Raw genomic sequence first — 18,120 nt, 5'->3', positions numbered from 1 at the left:
CCGACCCACAGCGTTGGGAGAACGACTAGCCTGTCCGACCCACATCGTTGGGAGAATGACTAGCCTGTCCAACCCACAGCGTTGGGAGAATGACTAGCCTGTCCGACCCACAGCGTTGGGAGAATGACTAGCCTGTCCGACCCACAGCGTTGGGAGAACGACTAGTCTGTCTGACCCACAGCGTTGGGAGAATAACTAGCCTGTCCGACCCACAGCGTTGGGAGAACGACTAGCCTGTCCGACCCACATCGTTGGGAGAATGACTAGCCTGTCCAACCCACAGCGTTGGGAGAATGACTAGCCTGTCCGACCCACAGCGTTGGGAGAATGACTAGTCTGTCCGACCCACAGCGTTGGGAGAATGACTAGCCTGTCCGACCCACAGCGTTGGGAGAATGACTGGTGTGTCCGACCCACAGCGTTGGGAGAATGACTGGTGTGTCCGACCCACAGCGTTGGGAGAATGACTAGCCTGTCCGACCCACAGCGTTGGGAGAATGACTAGTCTGTCCGACCCACAGCGTTGGGAGAACGACTAGCCTGTCCGACCCACAGCGTTGGGAGAACGACTAGTCTGTCTGACCCACAGCGTTGGGAGAATGACTAGTCTGTCCGACCCACATCGTTGGGAGAATGACTAGCCTGTCCGAACCCACAGCGTTGGGAGAATGACTAGCCTGTCCGACCCACAGCGTTGGGAGAATGACTAGCCTGTCCGAACCCACAGCGTTGGGAGAATGACTAGCCTGTCCGACCCACAGCGTTGGGAGAATGACTAGCCTGTCCGACCCACAGCGTTGGGAGAATGACTAGCCTGTCCGAACCCACAGCGTTGGGAGAATGACTAGCCTGTCCGAACCCACAGCGTTGGGAGAATGACTAGCCTGTCCGAACCCACAGCGTTGGTGGTTTTCACAGCTCAATCAGTCATTGTTCCTCCACTAACTTAACAGTTCACACTATTCCCTATATAGTACACTACTCTAGAGCACTATTCCCTATATAGTACACTACTCTAGAGCACTATTCCCTATATAGTACACTACTCTAGAGCACTATTCCCTATATAGTACACTACTCTAGAGCACTATTCCCTATATAGTACACTACTCTAGAGCACTATTCCCTATATCACCTATCACCTCATACAGTAACTAGTAGTGTGATGGTAGATCACCTCATACAGTAACTAGTAGTGTGATGGTAGTATATCATACAGTAACTAGTAGTGTGTAACTAGTAGATCACCTCATACAGTAACTAGTAGTGTGATGGTAGATCACCTCATACAGTAACTAGTAGTGTGGTGGTAGATCACCTCATACAGTAACTAGTAGTGTGTAACTAGTAGATCACCTCAGCTCCTGCATGGCTCCCAGGAGGAGTTGTGTTTACAATGTGAAGGAGACATCAGAACTCTTTCCCTTCTTTGGGCAGGAGGGGAGATGACAGCCCTTCAGAGTGTTGTGAAGAGGGGAGATGACAGCCCTTCAGAGTGTTGTGAAGAGGGGTAGATGACAGCCCTTCAGAGTGTTGTGAGGAAGTGAAGAGGGGGATGATCAGCCCTTCAGAGTGTTGTGAGGAAGTGAAGATCAGATGACAGCCCTTCAGTAGTGTTGTGAGGAAGTGAAGAGGGGGATGACTGCCCTTCAGAGTGTTGTGAGGAAGTGAAGAGGGTGATGACAGCCCTTCAGAACTGTTGTGAGGAAGTGAAGTAGGGGAGATGACAGCCCTTCAGAGTGTTGTGGGAAGTGAAGAGGGGATGAGAGCCCTTCAGAGTGTAACTGAGGAAGTGAAGAGGGGTAGATGACAGCCCTTCAGAGTGTTGTGAGGAAGTGAAGAGGGTAGATGACAGCCCTTCAGAACTAGTAGTGTGAGGAAGTAAAGAGGGGAGATGATCAGCCCTTCAGAGTGTTGTGAGGAAGTGAAGAGGGGAGATGACAGCCCTTCAGAGTGTTGTGAAGAGGGTAGATGACAGCCCTTCAGAGTGTTGTGAAGAGGGGAGATGACAGCCCTTCAGAGTGTTGTGAGGAAGTGAAGAGGGGAGATGACAGCCCTTCAGAGTGTTGTGAAGAGGGGAGATGACAGCCCTTCAGAGTGTTGTGAGGAAGTAACTAGAGGGAGATGACAGCCCTTCAGAGTGTTGTGAGGAAGTGAAGAGGGGAGATGACAGCCCTTCAGAGTGTTGTAGGAAGTGAAGAGGGGAGATCACCCTTCAGAGTGTTGTGAGGAAGTGTAAGAGGGGAGATGATCAGCCCTTCAGAGTGTTGTGAAGAGGGAGATGACAGCCCTTCAGAGTGTTGTGTAGAGGGGGATGACAGCCCTTCAGAGTGTTGTGAAGAGGGTAGATGACAGCCCTTCAGAGTGTTGTGAGGAAGTGAAGAGGGGGATGACAGCCCTTCAGAGTGTTGTGAGGAAGTGAAGAGGGAGATGACAGCCCTTCAGAGTGTTGTGAGGAAGTGAAGTAGGGGGGATGACAGCCCTTCAGAGTGTTGTGAAGAGGGGAGATGACAGCCCTTCAGAGTGTTGTGAGGAAGTGAAGAGGGGGGATGACAGCCCTTCAGAGTGTTGTGAAGAGGGGAGATGACAGCTCTTCAGAGTGTTGTGAGGAAGTGAAGAGGGGAGATGACAGCCCTTCAGAGTGTTGTGAGGAAGTGAAGAGGGGGGATGACAGCCCTTCAGAGTGTTGTGAAGAGGGGAGATGACAGCCCTTCAGAGTGTTGTGAGGAAGTGAAGAGGGGGGATGACAGCCCTTCAGAGTGTTGTGAAGAGGGGAGATGACAGCCCTTCAGAGTGTTGTGAGGAAGTGAAGAGGGGAGATGACAGCCCTTCAGAGTGTTGTGAAGAGGGGAGATGACAGCCCTTCAGAGTGTTGTGAAGAGGGGAGATGACAGCCCTTCAGAGTGTTGTGAGGAAGTGAAGAGGGGGGATGACAGCCCTTCAGAGTGTTGTGAAGAGGGGAGATGACAGCCCTTCAGAGTGTTGTGAGGAAGTGAAGAGGGGAGATGACAGCCCTTCAGAGTGTTGTGAGGAAGTGAAGAGGGGGGATGACAGCCCTTCAGAGTGTTGTGAGGAAGTGAAGAGGGGAGATGACAGCCCTTCAGAGTGTTGTGAGGAAGTGAAGAGGGGAGATGACAGCCCTTCAGAGTGTTGTGAAGGGGGGAGATGACAGCCCTTCAGAGTGTTGTGAAGAGGGGAGATGACAGCCCTTCAGAGTGTTGTGAGGAAGTGAAGAGGGGAGATGACAGCCCTTCAGAGTGTTGTGAGGAAATGAAGAGGGGAGATGACAGCCCTTCAGAGTGTTGTGAGGAAGTGAAGAGGGGAGATGACAGCCCTTCAGAGTGTTGTGAGGAAGTGAAGAGGGGAGATGACAGCCCTTCAGAGTGTTGTGAAGAGGGGAGATGACAGCCCTTCAGAGTGTTGTGAGGAAGTGAAAAGGGGAGATGACAGCCCTTCAGAGTGTTGTGAGGAAGTGAAGAGGGGAGATGACAGCCCTTCAGAGTGTTGTGAAGCGGGGAGATGACAGCCCTTCAGAGTGTTGTGAAAAGGGGAGATGACAGCCCTTCAGAGTGTTGTGAAGAGGGGAGATGACAGCCCTTCAGAGTGTTGTGAGGAGGAGAGATGGGTTGGTTTCAGCTGGCTGTGTTTGACAGCCCTTCAGAGTGTTGTGAAGAGGGGAGATGACAGCCCTTCAGAGTGTTGTGAAGAGGGGAGATGACAGCCCTTCAGAGTGTTGTGAAGAGGGGAGATGGGTTGGTTTCAGCTGGCTGTGTTAGACAGCCCTTCAGAGTGTTGTGAGGAAGTGAATGAGTGAGCTTGCAGTGGGAAGTGGGGTGTGCATGTGTGTGTGTGTGTGTGTGTGTGTGTGTGTGTGTGTGTGTGTGTGTGTGTGTGTGTGTGTGTGTGTGTGTGTGTGTGTGTGTGTGTGTGTGTGTGTGTGTGTGTGTGTGTGTGTGTGTGTGTGTGTGTGTGTGTGTGTGTGTGTGTGTGTGTAAACGTCAGGCCATATATTTGAAAGCATTGCAGGGGTTAGACAGTGTGTGCTACTCTTTAACCTGCGACCGGCATCTCTTGATGAAAACACTGATAATAGACAGATAGATGACATTATAAATCCTCTCAGCTGGAATGAGGCTTCTCAGGCTTCCTAATGCCACTGTGAGGCTTCTCAGCTTCCTAATGCTCCTCTGAGGCTTCTCAGCTTCCTAATGCTCCTCTGAGGCTTCTCAGCTTCCTAATGCTCATCTGAGGCTTCTCAGCTTCCTAATGCTCCTCTGAGGCTTCTCAGCTTCCTAATGCTCCTCTGAGGCTTCTCAGCTTCCTAATGCCACTGTGAGGCTTCTCAGCTTCCTAATGCCACTGTGAGGCTTCTCAGCTTCCTAATGCCACTCTGAGGCTTCTCAGCTTCCTAATGCTCCTCTGAGGCTTCTCAGCTTCCTAATGCCACTGTGAGGCTTCTCAGCTTCCTAATGCCACTGTGAGGCTTCTCAGCTTCCTAATGCCACTGTGAGGCTTCTCAGCTTCCTAATGCCACTGTGAGGCTTCTCAGCTTCCTAATGCCACTCTGAGGCTTCTCAGCTTCCTAATGCCACTGTGAGGCTTCTCAGCTTCCTAATGCCACTGTGAGGCTTCTCAGCTTCCTAATGCCACTGTGAGGCTTCTCAGCGTCCTAATGCCACTGTGAGGCTTCTCAGCTTCCTAATGCCACTGTGAGGCTTCTCAGCGTCCTAATGCCACTGTGAGGCTTCTCAGCTTCCTAATGCTCCTCTGAGGCTTCTCAGCTTCCTAATGCCACTGTGAGGCTTCTCAGCTTCCTAATGCTCCTCTGAGACTTCTCAGCTTCTTAATACTCCTCTGAGACTTCTCAGCTTCCTAATGGTCTTCTGAGGCTTCTCAGCTTCCTAATGCTCCTCTGAGGCTTCTCAGCTTCCTAATGCTCCTCTGAAGCTTCTCAGCTTCCTAATACTCATCTGAGACATCTCAGCTTCCTAATGCTCCTCTGAGACATCTCAGCTTCCTAATTCTCTTCTGAGGCTTCTCAGCTTCCTAATGCTCCTCTGAGACTTCTCAGCTTCCTAATGCTCCTCTGAGGCTTCTCAGCTTCCTAATGCTCTTCTGAGACTTTTCAGCTTCCTAATGCTCCTCTGAGACTTCACAGCTTCCTAATGCTCTTCTGAGACTTCTCAGCTTCCTAATGCTCCTCTATGTGTGTGTGTGTGTGTGTGTGTGTGTGTGTGTGTGTGTGTGTGTGTGTGTGTGTGTGTGTGTGTGTGTGTGTGTGTGTGTGTGTGTGTGTGTGTGTGTGTGTGTGTGTGTGTGTGTGTGTGTGTGTGTGTGTGTGTGTGTGTGTGTGTCTCTACTGTATATCAGACCCAGTACAGGAGACTCTGGTCCAGTCCTCACTACCCAGGGCTTATCTACGGGGGGGTGGGAGGCAAGTCAGCCTATGTATCCTGGACAGTTGCAGTGAAATGGATACTGGTGGTGGCCTGACTGCACTTCTCCTCTTGCCTCTCTTCAAGCCAACAACAGCACGACTAGGGGACACAAATACAGCCCTGCTGTTGTTGTGGTAGTTCCACCTCGCTCTCTATCTCTCTCTCTCTCTATGTGTCTCTGTCTCTCTCTCTCTCTCTCTCTCTCTGTCTCTCTCTCTCTCTCTCTCTCTCTCTCTCTCTCTCTCTCTGTCTCTCTCTCTCTCTCTCTCTCTCTCTCTGTCTCTCTCTCTCTCTCTCTCTCTCTCTCTCTCTCTCTCTCTCTCTGTGTCTCTCTCTCTCTCTCTCTCTTTCTCTCTCTCTCTGTCTCTCTGTCTCTCTGTCTCTCTCTCTCTCTCTCTCTCTGTCTCTCTCTCTCTCTCTGTCTCTCTCTCTCTCTCTCTCTCTCTCTGTCTCTCTCTCTCTCTCTCTCTCTCTCTCTCTCTCTCTCTCTCTCTCTCTCTCCCTATCTTTCTGGATTGAATTTGTGTGTCCTGAATTAGCCCAGGGTTGCGGTGGGCTGAACCAGGCAGCAGGACGGCCAGTCTATAAGCAGTGGAGTAGGACAAGGGTGAGGAGAGGACCTGCCAGTCAGCCTGCCTGGGGAGGAAGGGGAATGCCCCTGCCTGGCCCTGGGAGACAGATTAGTAGGGTGGGCAGCAGCTGGGAAGCAGGTGGCAGAGCAGGGCTGTCTGGGGAGGAAGGGGAATGCCCCTGCCTGGCCCTGGGAGACAGAGTAGTAGGGTGGGCAGCAGCTGGGACCCATACAGCCAGACATTCCATCCATCTCCACCGGGCTTGAATTACCTACAGCAACAACAGCCACAGCACCAGGTTAGCTACCCCCACAGCACCAGGTTAGCTACCCCCACAGCACCAGGTTAGCTACCCCCACAGCAGTATCCCTGGCTACGGAGTCTACTTCCTCTCTGTCTCTCTGTCTCTGTCTCTGTCTCTGTCTCTGTCTCTGTCTCTGTCTCTGTCTCTCTCTCTCTGTCTCTATCTCTGTCTCGATCTCTCTCTCTCTGTGTCTCTGTCTCTCTCTCTCTCTCTCTCTGTCTCTCTCTCTGTCTCTCTGTCTCTCCCTCTCTCTCTCTCTCTCTCTGTCTCTCTCTCTCTCTCTCTCTCTCTCTCTCTCTCTCTCTCTCTCTCTCTCTCTCTCTCTCTCTCTCTCTCTCTCTCTCTCTCTCTCTCTCTCTCTCTCTCTCTCTCTCTCTCTCCCACCTCTCTCTGGTTTCTCTGAGGTACTGAGTTACTTCTCTGATGGCTCTCTCTCTCCTGATGAGTTGAAATAAGGAAGTCTCTCTGCCTGAGCTCCTCTTCTCAGACAAGCTCTGTGTCTGCTCTACTGACTCTCACACATCTCTCTGCCAAATCTCTCTCTCTCTTGGTCTCTTCCTCTCTCATAGATTGAACAGGTCTCCTCTGAAAGCTATCTCTCTCCCTCTACTGATGCCAGTTGTTAAATCTCTCTTCAATCAGTGTAGATGAAGGGGAGGAGACTGTCTCTGTCTCTCTCTCTCTCTCTCTCTCTCTCTGTCTCTCTGAGACTCTCTCTCTCTCTCTCTCTCTCTCTCTTCTCTCTCTCTCTCTCTCTCTCTCAAAAGATCTCTCTCTCTCTCTCTCTCTCTCTGGTTTTCATGAGGTACTGAGTTACTTACTGTTGATGGCCTATACTGCCTGATGAGTTGAAATAAGGAAGTGTTTGTTTCTGCCTGAGCACCAATGGTTCACAGACAAGCTCGTAAATGTGTAGTGCTCAGTACTGACAACTCACACATACACCGAGTGGACAAATCATTAGGGACACTTGGTCTTTCCACAACATAGATTGAACAGGTGAATCCAGGTGAAAGCTAAGATCCCTTACTGATGCCAGTTGTTAAATCCTCTTCAATCAGTGTAGATGAAGGGGAGGAGACGGGTTAAAGAAGGATGTTTAAGCCTTGAGACAATTGAGACATGGATTGTGTCTGTGTGCCATTCAGAGGGTGATGATCAAACGTATGTGGACAGCTGCTCGTCAAACATCTCTTTCCAAAATCATGTACATTAATATGGAGTTTGTCCTCCCCTTTGCTGCTATAACAGCCTCCTCTCTTCTGGGAAGGCTTTCCACTAGATGTTGGAACATTGCTGCTATAACAGCCTCCACTCTTCTGGGAAGGCTTTCCACTAGATGATGGAACATTGCTGCTATAACAGCCTCCACTCTTCTGGGAAGGCTTTCCACTAGATGTTGGAACATTGCTGCTATAACAGCCTCCACTCCTCTGGGAAGGCTTTCCACTAGATGTTGGAACATTGCTGCTATAACAGCCTCCACTCTTCTGGGAAGGCTTTCCACTAGATGTTGGAACATTGCTGCTATAACAGCCTCCACTCCTCTGGGAAGGCTTTCCACTAGATGTTGGAACATTGCTGCTATAACAGCCTCCACTCTTCTGGGAAGGCTTTCCACTAGATGTTGGAACATTGCTGCAATAACAGCCTCCACTCTTCTGGGAAGGCTTTCCACTAGATGTTGGAACATTGCTGCTATAACAGCCTCCTCTCTTCTGGGAAGGCTTTCCACTAGATGTTGGAACATGTTGTTGGGAGATTAGACGCTCCAATTCATCCCAAAGATTAGGCCTGGCTCGCTGTCGGCGTTCAATTGTTCGATGGGGTTGAGGTCAGGCCAGTCTGCGCAGGCCAGTCAAGTTCTTCCACACTGATCTCAACAAACCATTGCAGTATGGACCTCACTTTGCGCACAGGGACATTGTCATGCTGAAACAGGAAAGGGCCTTCCCCCAAACTTCCTGTTGTCACAAAGTTTCAAGCATAGAATCATCTAGAATGTCATTGTGTAGTGTTAACATGTCCCTTCGTTATTCCTCCTCCACCAAACTTTACAGTTGGCACTATGCATTGGGGCAGGTAGCGTTCTCCTGGCATCCGCCAAACCCAGATTTGTTTTGGTCGGACTGCCAGATGGTGAAGCTTGATTGGGAACCGAGGACAGACAATCTTTATGCGCTTCACGCTTTAGCGCTTGTTCTGCGAGCTTGTGTGGCCTACCACTTAGCGGCCGAGCCGTTGTTGCTCCTAGACGTTTCCACTTCACAATAACAGCACTTACAGTTGACCGGGGGGGCAGCTCTAGCAGGGCAGAAATTTGACGAACTGACTTGTTGTCGAAGCGACATCCTATGACGGTGCCTCGTTGAAAGTCACTGAGCTTTTCAGTAAGGCCCATTCTACTGCCAATGTTTGTCTATGGAGATTGCATGGCTGTGTGCTCGATGTTATACACCTGTCATCAACGGCTGTGGCTGAAATAGCGGAAACCACTAATTTGAAGGGATGTCCACATACTACTGTATTTATAGTGTATATAACCGTGGGAGAGAGTTGACAATTCTATAACAGTCTCAACAGTCAGGTTTTGAGTTGTGTTTGTGTTGTACAATATTGACAGTTCTCTTCAAGTCTGAACAGGCCTGCTTACAATGCTAGATGCTGTCAGCAGAATGGAAGTCCGCCTGTTGGCTCTGCTTCTCTGTCTGCAGCTCTGCCACAGCTAATGGTCACATTAGCTAACTAGGTCACAATGTGTTAGCCACAAGCTAAAACCTCCATAGTATCTCCTATAACTTTCCCTGGGACTGGGAGAAAGATAAGCTCAAGTATCTAGTGGGGTTATTTTCCATAGTGATGTATTGAGGGTTCTGCTCTCTCTCTCTCTTCCTCTCTCTCTCTCTCTCTCTCTCTCTCTGTCTCTCTCTCTGTCTCTCTCTCTCTCTCTCTCTCTCTCTCTCTCTCTCTCTCTCTCTCTCTCTCTCTCTCCCTCTCTCTCTCTCTCTCTTTCTCTCTCTCTCTCTCTTTACCTCTCTCTCTCTGTCTCTCTCTCTGTCTCTCTCTCTCTCTCTCTCTGTCTCTCTCTCTCTCTCTCTCTCTCTTTCTCTGTCTCTCTCTACCTCTCTCTCTCTCTCTCTCTCTCTCTCTCTCTACCTCTCTCTTTCTCTCTCTCTACCTCTCTCTTTCTCTCTCTCTCTCTCCTTACCTCTCTCTCTCTCTCTTTACCCCTCTCTCTCTCTCTACCTCTCTCTTTCTCTCTCTTTTACCTCTCTCTCTCTCTCTCTCTCTCTCTCTCTCTCTCTCTCTCTCTCTCTCTCTCTCTCTCTCTCTCTCTCTCTCTCTCTCTCTCTCTGTCTCTCTCTCTCAGCCAGTAGTGGATGTTTCAGACAGACGGACAGATTATCTGTAAAGGAAACTGTCATAAACCTTGTCCCTACGAGTACTTTCATTGGTGGGCCTGGTATTTACTATGCGGCCGGGGCCCCAGTGAGAGGAGAGCAGCTTTCGGTCCCTCGTGTGACATCTGTTACCAAAACCACGGAATTCTTCACATAGCTAGCATCTCCCAGGCTTGGACAGGACCACGGCAGACCACGGCAGGCAGGGAGGGAGGTTGGCAGGGAGGGAGGCAGGCAAGGAGACAGACAGACAGACAGACAGACAGACAGACAGACAGACAGACAGACAGACAGACAGACAGACAGACAGACAGACAGACAGACAGACAGACAGACAGACAGACAGACAGACAGACAGACAGACTGGGAGGGAGGGAGGGAGGGAGGGAGGGAGGGAGGGAGGGAGGGAGGGAGGGAGGGAGGGAGGGAGGGAGGGAGGGAGGGAGGGAGGGAGGGAGGGAGGGAGGGAGGGAGGGAGGCAGACAGGGAGGGAGGGAGGCAGACAGGCAGACAGACAGGGAGGGGGGCAGACAGACAGACAGGGAGGGAGCGAGGGAGAGAGGCAGGGAGGCTGTTAATGAGAAGGTTCCTGTGTATAGCCCTGTTTTCCTTGGGTCTGGCTCAGCTAGCTTTAGACTCAGCTGTCCTTGTGTTATCTTTCCCTGTGCTGTGGGTCTGCTCCCCCTGTGTACAGGACTGGCTGTGTTATCTTCTCTGTGCTGGGGGCCTCTGTTCTGACTCTCTCAGTTCACCAGAGCACTCTGTTATGGCTCTCTCAGTTCACCAGAGCACTCTGTTATGGCTCTCTCAGTTCACCAGAGCACTCTGTTATGGCTCTCTCAGTTCACCAGAGCACTCTGTTATGGCTCTCTCAGTTCACCAGAGCACTCTGTTATGGCTCTCTCAGTTCACCAGAGCACTCTAACTATTCTCAGGTCAGACCTCGATTTATAACTGTTGTCAGGTCAGACCTCGGTTTATAACTGTTCTCAGGTCAGACCTCGGTTTATAACTGTTCTCAGGTCAGACCTCGGTTTATAACTGTTCTCAGGTCAGACCTCGGTGAATAACTGTTCTCAGGTCAGACCTCGGTTTATAACTGTTCTCAGGTCAGACCTCGGTTTATAACTGTTCTCAGGTCAGACCTCGGTTTATAACTGTTCTCAGGTCAGACCTCGGTGAATAACTGTTCTCAGGTCAGACCTCGGTGAATAACTGTTCTCAGGTCAGGTAAAGATCTGGGCTATTTATTCCATTTCAGCAGAAAACACAGCAGGTCTTCAAATAGAGGAGAACTGAAGAAGCAGCAGAAATAACTAGATCCCACAGTCTGGGTCTGTGTCCAAGAACCACCCTGTTTCATAATGTAGTGCACTACTTTAGACCAGAGCCCCCATATGCTATATAGGGAATAGGGCCCCATTTAGGGGACACTCCCTGGGTGTGTTCTGTTTAAAAGAAGCTGAAACAGAACGGGGGGGAACAGGGCATGTCTACTTGTCAAAAACAGGATGTGTTGGGCTTGTGGAGTCAGCTTCTTCTACAGGGTCCCCGGTGCGATCCCTGCCCTAGCTGGGTTTCCTGTCCGACCGGGACCGGGGTTCCATTCTGGCCTCTCCACTTCCTGTGGGTCCACACAGTGATTCAGGACCCTGTAACACACCAGTCAAGGACCTTGTACTGGACTAGTCCAACTAAGCTGTTGATGAATCTCTGTGACCTTCCTAACCTCTGTGACCTCTACCTGACTGGGTGTTCCTGACCTCTGTGACCTCTCCTGGACGATACCTCTACCTGACTTGGTGTTCCTGACCTCTGTGACCTCTGTGACCTCTCCTGGACGATACCTCTACCTGACTGGGTGTTCCTGACCTCTGTGACCTCTCCTGGAGGATACCTCTACCTGACTGGCTGTTCCTGACCTCTGTGACCTCTCCTGGACGATACCTCTACCTGACTTGGTGTTCCTGACCTCTGTGACCTCTGTGACCTCTCCTGGACGATACCTCTACCTGACTGGGTGTTCCTGACCTCTGTGACCTCTCCTGGAGGATACCTCTACCTGACTGGCTGTTCCTGACCTCTGTGACCTCTCCTGGACGATACCTCTACCTGACTTGGTGTTCCTGACCTCTGTGACCTCTCCTGGACGATACCTCTACCTGACTGGGTGTTCCTGACCTCTGTGACCTCTCCTGGAGGATACCTCTACCTGACTGGCTGTTCCTGACCTCTGTGACCTCTCCTGGAGGATACCTCTACCTGACTGGCTGTTCCTGACCTCTGTGACCTCTCCTGGACGATACCTCTACCTGACTGGGTGTTCCTGACCTCTGTGATCTCTCCTGGACGATACCTCTACCTGACTGGGTGTTCCTGACCTCTGTGACCTCTCCTGGACGATACCTCTACCTGACTGGGTGTTCCTGACCTCTGTGACCTCTCCTGGACGATACCTCTACCTGGCTGGGTGTTCCTGACCTCTGTGACCTCTCCTGGAGAATGTAACACACTGCCCTGTGAATTCTATTCCTTTAGATTGGGTCATTTCTGCACGCGCTCAGTTTGAGAAATCTTATATCTGGTGTTCTGCTTGTCTCTAATGAAGGTCTTCAGTCTGTGCCCTTGTGCCTCCCTTCACTGGTCCTAGATCAGCTGTTAGTTAACAGTGTGCACCTGTCACAGCACCATAGACTGGTTCTAGATCAGCTGTTAGTTAACAGTGTGCACCTGTCACAGCACCATAGACTGTTTCTAGATCAGCTGTTAGTTAACAGTGTGCACCTGTCACAGCACCATAGACTGTTTCTAGATCAGCTGTTAGTTAACAGTGTGCACCTGTCACAGCACCATAGACTGTTTCTAGATCAGCTGTTAGTTAACAGTGTGCACCTGTCACAGCACCATAGACTGTTTCTAGATCAGCTGTTAGTTAACAGTGTGCACCTGTCACAGCACCATAGACTGTTTCTAGATCAGCTGTTAGTTAACACTATGAACCTGACACAGACAGCACCACAGACTGTGGGATCTGTTCCTAGATCAGCTGTTAGTTAACACTATGAACCTGACACAGACAGCACCACAGACTGTGGGATCTGTTCCTAGATCAGCTGTTAGTTAACAGTATGAACCTGACACAGCACCACAGACTGGTTTTAGATCAGCTGTTAGAACAGACAGCACCACAGACTGTGGGATCTGTTCCTAGATCAGCTGTTAGTTAACAGTATGAACCTGACACAGCACCACAGACTGTGGGATCTGTTCCTAGATCAGCTGTTAGTTAACACTATGAACCTGACACAGCACCACAGACTGTGGGATCTGTTCCTAGATCAGCTGTTAGTTAACATGCTGTGAAACCATGACACTTGACAGCTGTTGTGAGTTCAGTTTCATGAGGTCTGGACGATCTCCCAGAACTTTGTGTTTTATACTCTTTGGCTCGGGCCGGAATGATCTTTCGAGTTCCTTCAACTGTTTTTCAGCGTGAAAACATAATTCAACTAATTAGATTTAAATGTAAATGTAGATTTGTAATGTTTTCAGTGGGTTGTGGATTTCTGAGTTTTTGGGGGGCTAATTGCTTGTTGGGTGAAAGTGTGTTGATTCCAGTAATGATCACAAGAGAAGTGCCAGGCCACAACTTGGTTCCCAAACAAGAATCATCAAAACATATTTTATATTCTCCATATTCAGCACGTCTGTTGCCAATGTCCTATATCTATCCCCTACTGTAACATAACATAACAACAGCTCTCTATATTAACTCTACTATAACATTACAACATCTCTCTATATTAACTCTACTGTAACATAACAACAGCTCTCTATATTAACTCTACTATAACATTACAACAGCTCTCTATATTAACTCTACTATAACATTACAACATCTCTCTATATTAACTCTACTGTAAAATTACAACAGCTCTCTATATTAACTCTACTATAACATAACAACAGCTCTCTATATTAACTCTACTATAACATTACAACAGCTCTCTATATTAACTCTACTATAACATTACAACAGCTCTCTATATTAACTCTACTGTAACATAACAACAGCTCTCTATATTAACTCTACTATAACATAACATTACAACAGCTCTCTATATTAACTCTACTATAACATAACATTACAACAGCTCTCTATATTAACTCTACTATAACATAACATTACAACAGCTCTCTATATTAACTCTACTATAACATAACATTACAACAGCTCTCTATATTAACTCTACTATAACATAACATTACAACAGCTCTCTATATTAACTCTACTATAACATTACAACAGCTCTCTATATTAACTCTACTGTAACATAACAACAGCTCTCTATATTAACTCTACTATAACATAACATTACAACAGCTCTCTATATTAACTCTACTATAACATAACATTACAACAGCTCTCTATATTAACTCTACTATAACATAACATTACAACAGCTCTCTATATTAACTCTACTATAACATTACAACAGCTCTCTATATTAACTCTACTATAACATAACATTACAACAGCTCTCTATATTAACTCTACTATAACATTACAACAGCTCTCTATATTAACTCTACTGTAACATAACAACAGCTCTCTATATTAACTCTACTATAACATAACAACAGCTCTCTATATTAACTCTACTCTAACATAACAACAGCTCTCTATATTAACTCTACTATAACATTACAACAGCTCTCTATATTAACTCTACTATAACATAACATTACAACAGCTCTCTATATTAACTCTACTATAACATAACATTACAACAGCTCTCTATATTAACTCTACTATAACATAACATTACAACAGCTCTCTATATTAACTCTACTATAACATAACATTACAACAGCTCTCTATATTAACTCTACTATAACATAACATTACAACAGCTCTCTATATTAACTCTACTATAACATTACAACAGCTCTCTATATTAACTCTACTATAACATTACAACAGCTCTCTATATTAACTCTACTATAACATAACAACAGCTCTCTATATTAACTCTACTATAACATAACATTACAACAGCTCTCTATATTAACTCTACTATAACATAACATAACAACAGCTCTCTATATTAACTCTACTATAACATAACATTACAACAGCTCTCTATATTAACTCTACTATAACATAACATTACAACAGCTCTCTATATTAACTCTACTATAACATTACAACAGCTCTCTATATTAACTCTACTATAACATAACATTACAACAGCTCTCTATATTAACTCTACTATAACATTACAACAGCTCTCTATATTAACTCTACTATAACATTACAACAGCTCTCTATATTAACTCTACTATAACATTACAACAGCTCTCTATATTAACTCTACTATAACATTACAACAGCTCTCTATATTAACTCTACTATAACATTACAACAGCTCTCTATATTAACTCTACTATAACATTACAACAGCTCTCTATATTAACTCTACTATAACATTACAACAGCTCTCTATATTAACTCTACTATAACATAACAACAGCTCTCTATATTAACTCTACTATAACATTACAACAGCTCTCTATATTAACTCTACTATAACATTACAACAGCTCTCTATATTAACTCTACTATAACATAACAACAGCTCTCTATATTAACTCTTGCCCCTACTGTAACATAACATTACATGCTGTAGGTATCCATTACCTCATATGATGCAGTTTGAAGCTGAGCTTTATACTGTAGATGTTTTACTGTCATAAAAACGGGTGGATTTCAAATCACATGTTACTTGTCACATACACACATGGTTAGCAGATGTTAATGTGAGTGTAGCGAAACGCCTGTGACTTGACAGATGATGGCTGTGGTTTGTGGCGATGATTTGTTTGGCTGTGTTTGTTTGTGTTACAGATGTAAATGGATTGGTTGTGTCTTTCTGTGTTCCAGAGGTGATCTAATTGGTTGACTCTGTGTGTTCCAGAGGTGATCTAATTGGTTGACTCTGTGTGTTCCAGAGGTGATCTAATGGGTTGTCTCTCTGTGTGTTCCAGAGGTGATCTAATGGGTTGTCTCTCTGTGTGTTCCAGAGGTGATCTAATTGGTTGACTCTGTGTGTTCCAGAGGTGATCTAATGGGTTGTCTCTCTGTGTGTTCCAGAGGTGATCTAATTGGTTGTCTCTCTCTGTGTGTTCCAGAGGTGATCTAATTGGTTGTCTCTCTCTGTGTGTTCCAGAGGTGATCTAATTGGTTGTCTCTCTCTGCGTGTTCCAGAGGTGATCTAATTAGTTGTCTCTCTGTGTGTTCCAGAGGTGAAGGACTATGAACCTCCATATGGCTGTAAAGTTCAGATGCATCCTGGTGTGGAGAGCATGAAGGATCACCTCCTCAGAGACAGAGGAAGACCTGAGATCCCAGACAGCTGGATCAACCACCAGGTAACAGACTGGGAGAGACACACACACCCTCTTTCCTTCTCGCCCCCCCCCCCCCCTCTCTCTCTCTCTCTTCCCTCCCTCGCTCTCTCTCTTCCCTCTCTCTCTCTCTCCCTCGCTCTCTCTCTTCCCTCTCTCTCTTCCCTCCCTCTCTCTCTTTCTTCCCTCCTCTCTCTCTCTCTCTCTCTCTCTTGACTACCTACCTACCTACCTACCTTCCTTCCTACCTACCTACCTACCTACCTACCTACCTACCTACCTACCTACCTACCTACCTACCTACCTACCTACCTACCTACCTAGTACCTACCTACCTACCTGCCTATCTCTCTCTCTCTCTAACCTCTCTTTCTTTCTCATTCACTCACACACATCACATCCTATGCGCATGTCTCAGTGCTCAGTAGCTAGGTGATAATTCTCTGCTCCTGTTGTCTACCTCCTCCTACAGGGCATAGCCATAGTGTGCGGCTCCATAGAGGAGTGTTGGGACCACGACCCGGAGGCCAGGCTCACAGCCCAGTGCGTGGCCGAACGCTTCAGCGAGATAGAAGACGAGATGGAGAAACTGTCCAGCCGCAGCAGCTCCGACGAGAAGATACCAGCGGAGGAACAGAAGATACCGACAAGACCGGAAGAAGAACGACAGACGATAGCAGAGCAGATAGAAGAGGTGAAAGTAGCGGTGGAGAGCTCTGTGAGCGATGAGAAGTGAGGGAAGGGAGAGAGGACATGGAACCCAGGACTAGAATGTCAGTATGTCACAAACACACCACTCACGTTGTTATGGGAACTAAACAGCCACACCTGGAAGATAGCCAGGACAGTGAATGTACTGTATTACTGTACTGTACTGCTTATACTCTTCAGTATTGGATTACCAGAATGCATACAGTATTTATACTGTGTAAAATAAGTATGTACAGTTTACAGTATTTGGATGTACTGTACTGTATTATATTGGAGGTTTACCCACCGAAGAGGACAGGACATGACAATGGCAGAGATTATAACCAAAGACTGAGATTACAGGACATGACAATGGCAGAGATTATCACCAAAGACTGAGATTACAGGACATGACAATGGAAGAGATTATAACCAAAGACTGAGATTACAGGACATGACAATGGAAGAGATTATCACCAAAGACTGAGATTACAGGACATGACAATGGCAGAGATTATAACCAAAGACTGAGATTACAGGACATGACAATGGAAGAGATTATCACCAAAGACTGAGATTACAGGACATCACAATGGAAGAGATTATCACCAAAGACTGAGATTACAGGACATGACAATGGAAGAGATTATAACCAAAGACTGAGATTACAGGACATGACAATGGAAGAGTTTATAACCAAAGACTGAGATTACAGGACATGACAATGGAAGAGATTATAACCAAAGACTGAGATTACAGGACATGACAATGGCAGAGATTATAACCAAAGACTGAGATTACAGGACATGACAATGGAAGAGTTTATAACCAAAGACTATTCTAACATGTTGGGGGAGTGGGGTAATGTATTCTAGAATGTTGGGGGAGTGGGGTAATGTATTCCAGAATGTTGGGGGAGTGGGTGGGGTAATGTATTCTAGAATGTTGGGGGAGTGGGGTAATGTATTCTAGAATGTTGGGGGAGTGGGGTAATGTATTCTAACATGTTGGGGGAGTGGGGTAATGTATTCTAGAATGTTGGGGGAGTGGGGTAATGTATTCTAACATGTTGGGGGAGTGGGGTAATGTATTCTAGAATGTTGGGGGAGTGGGGTAATGTATTCTAGAATGTTGGGGAGTGGGGTAATGTATTCTAACATGTTGGGGGAGTGGGGTAATGTATTCTAGAATGTTGGGGGAGTGGGGTAATGTTCCTGTGTTCTAACATGTGGGGTAATGAATTGACAGGTCTGTGTTATAATGTAATAATGAGCCATATTGTAACAGAAATGATGATGACGTGGAGC

At 47.1% G+C, this 18,120-nt stretch overlaps 1 pseudogene; it reads left to right on the top strand.

Annotated features, from left to right (window-relative positions):
• Nucleotides 1-17,671, top strand: part of LOC124021894 — a 29,865-nt pseudogene extending 12,194 nt beyond the window's left edge.
• The last annotated feature ends 449 nt before the right edge of the window (nt 17,672-18,120 follow it).

This window comes from Oncorhynchus gorbuscha, unplaced genomic scaffold, assembly GCF_021184085.1.
Source record: "Oncorhynchus gorbuscha isolate QuinsamMale2020 ecotype Even-year unplaced genomic scaffold, OgorEven_v1.0 Un_scaffold_1244, whole genome shotgun sequence".
NCBI classification, from domain to species: Eukaryota; Metazoa; Chordata; class Actinopteri; order Salmoniformes; family Salmonidae; genus Oncorhynchus; species Oncorhynchus gorbuscha.
The sequence above is the reverse complement of the archived record's forward strand: the minus strand, read 5'-3'. Positions and strand labels throughout refer to the sequence as shown.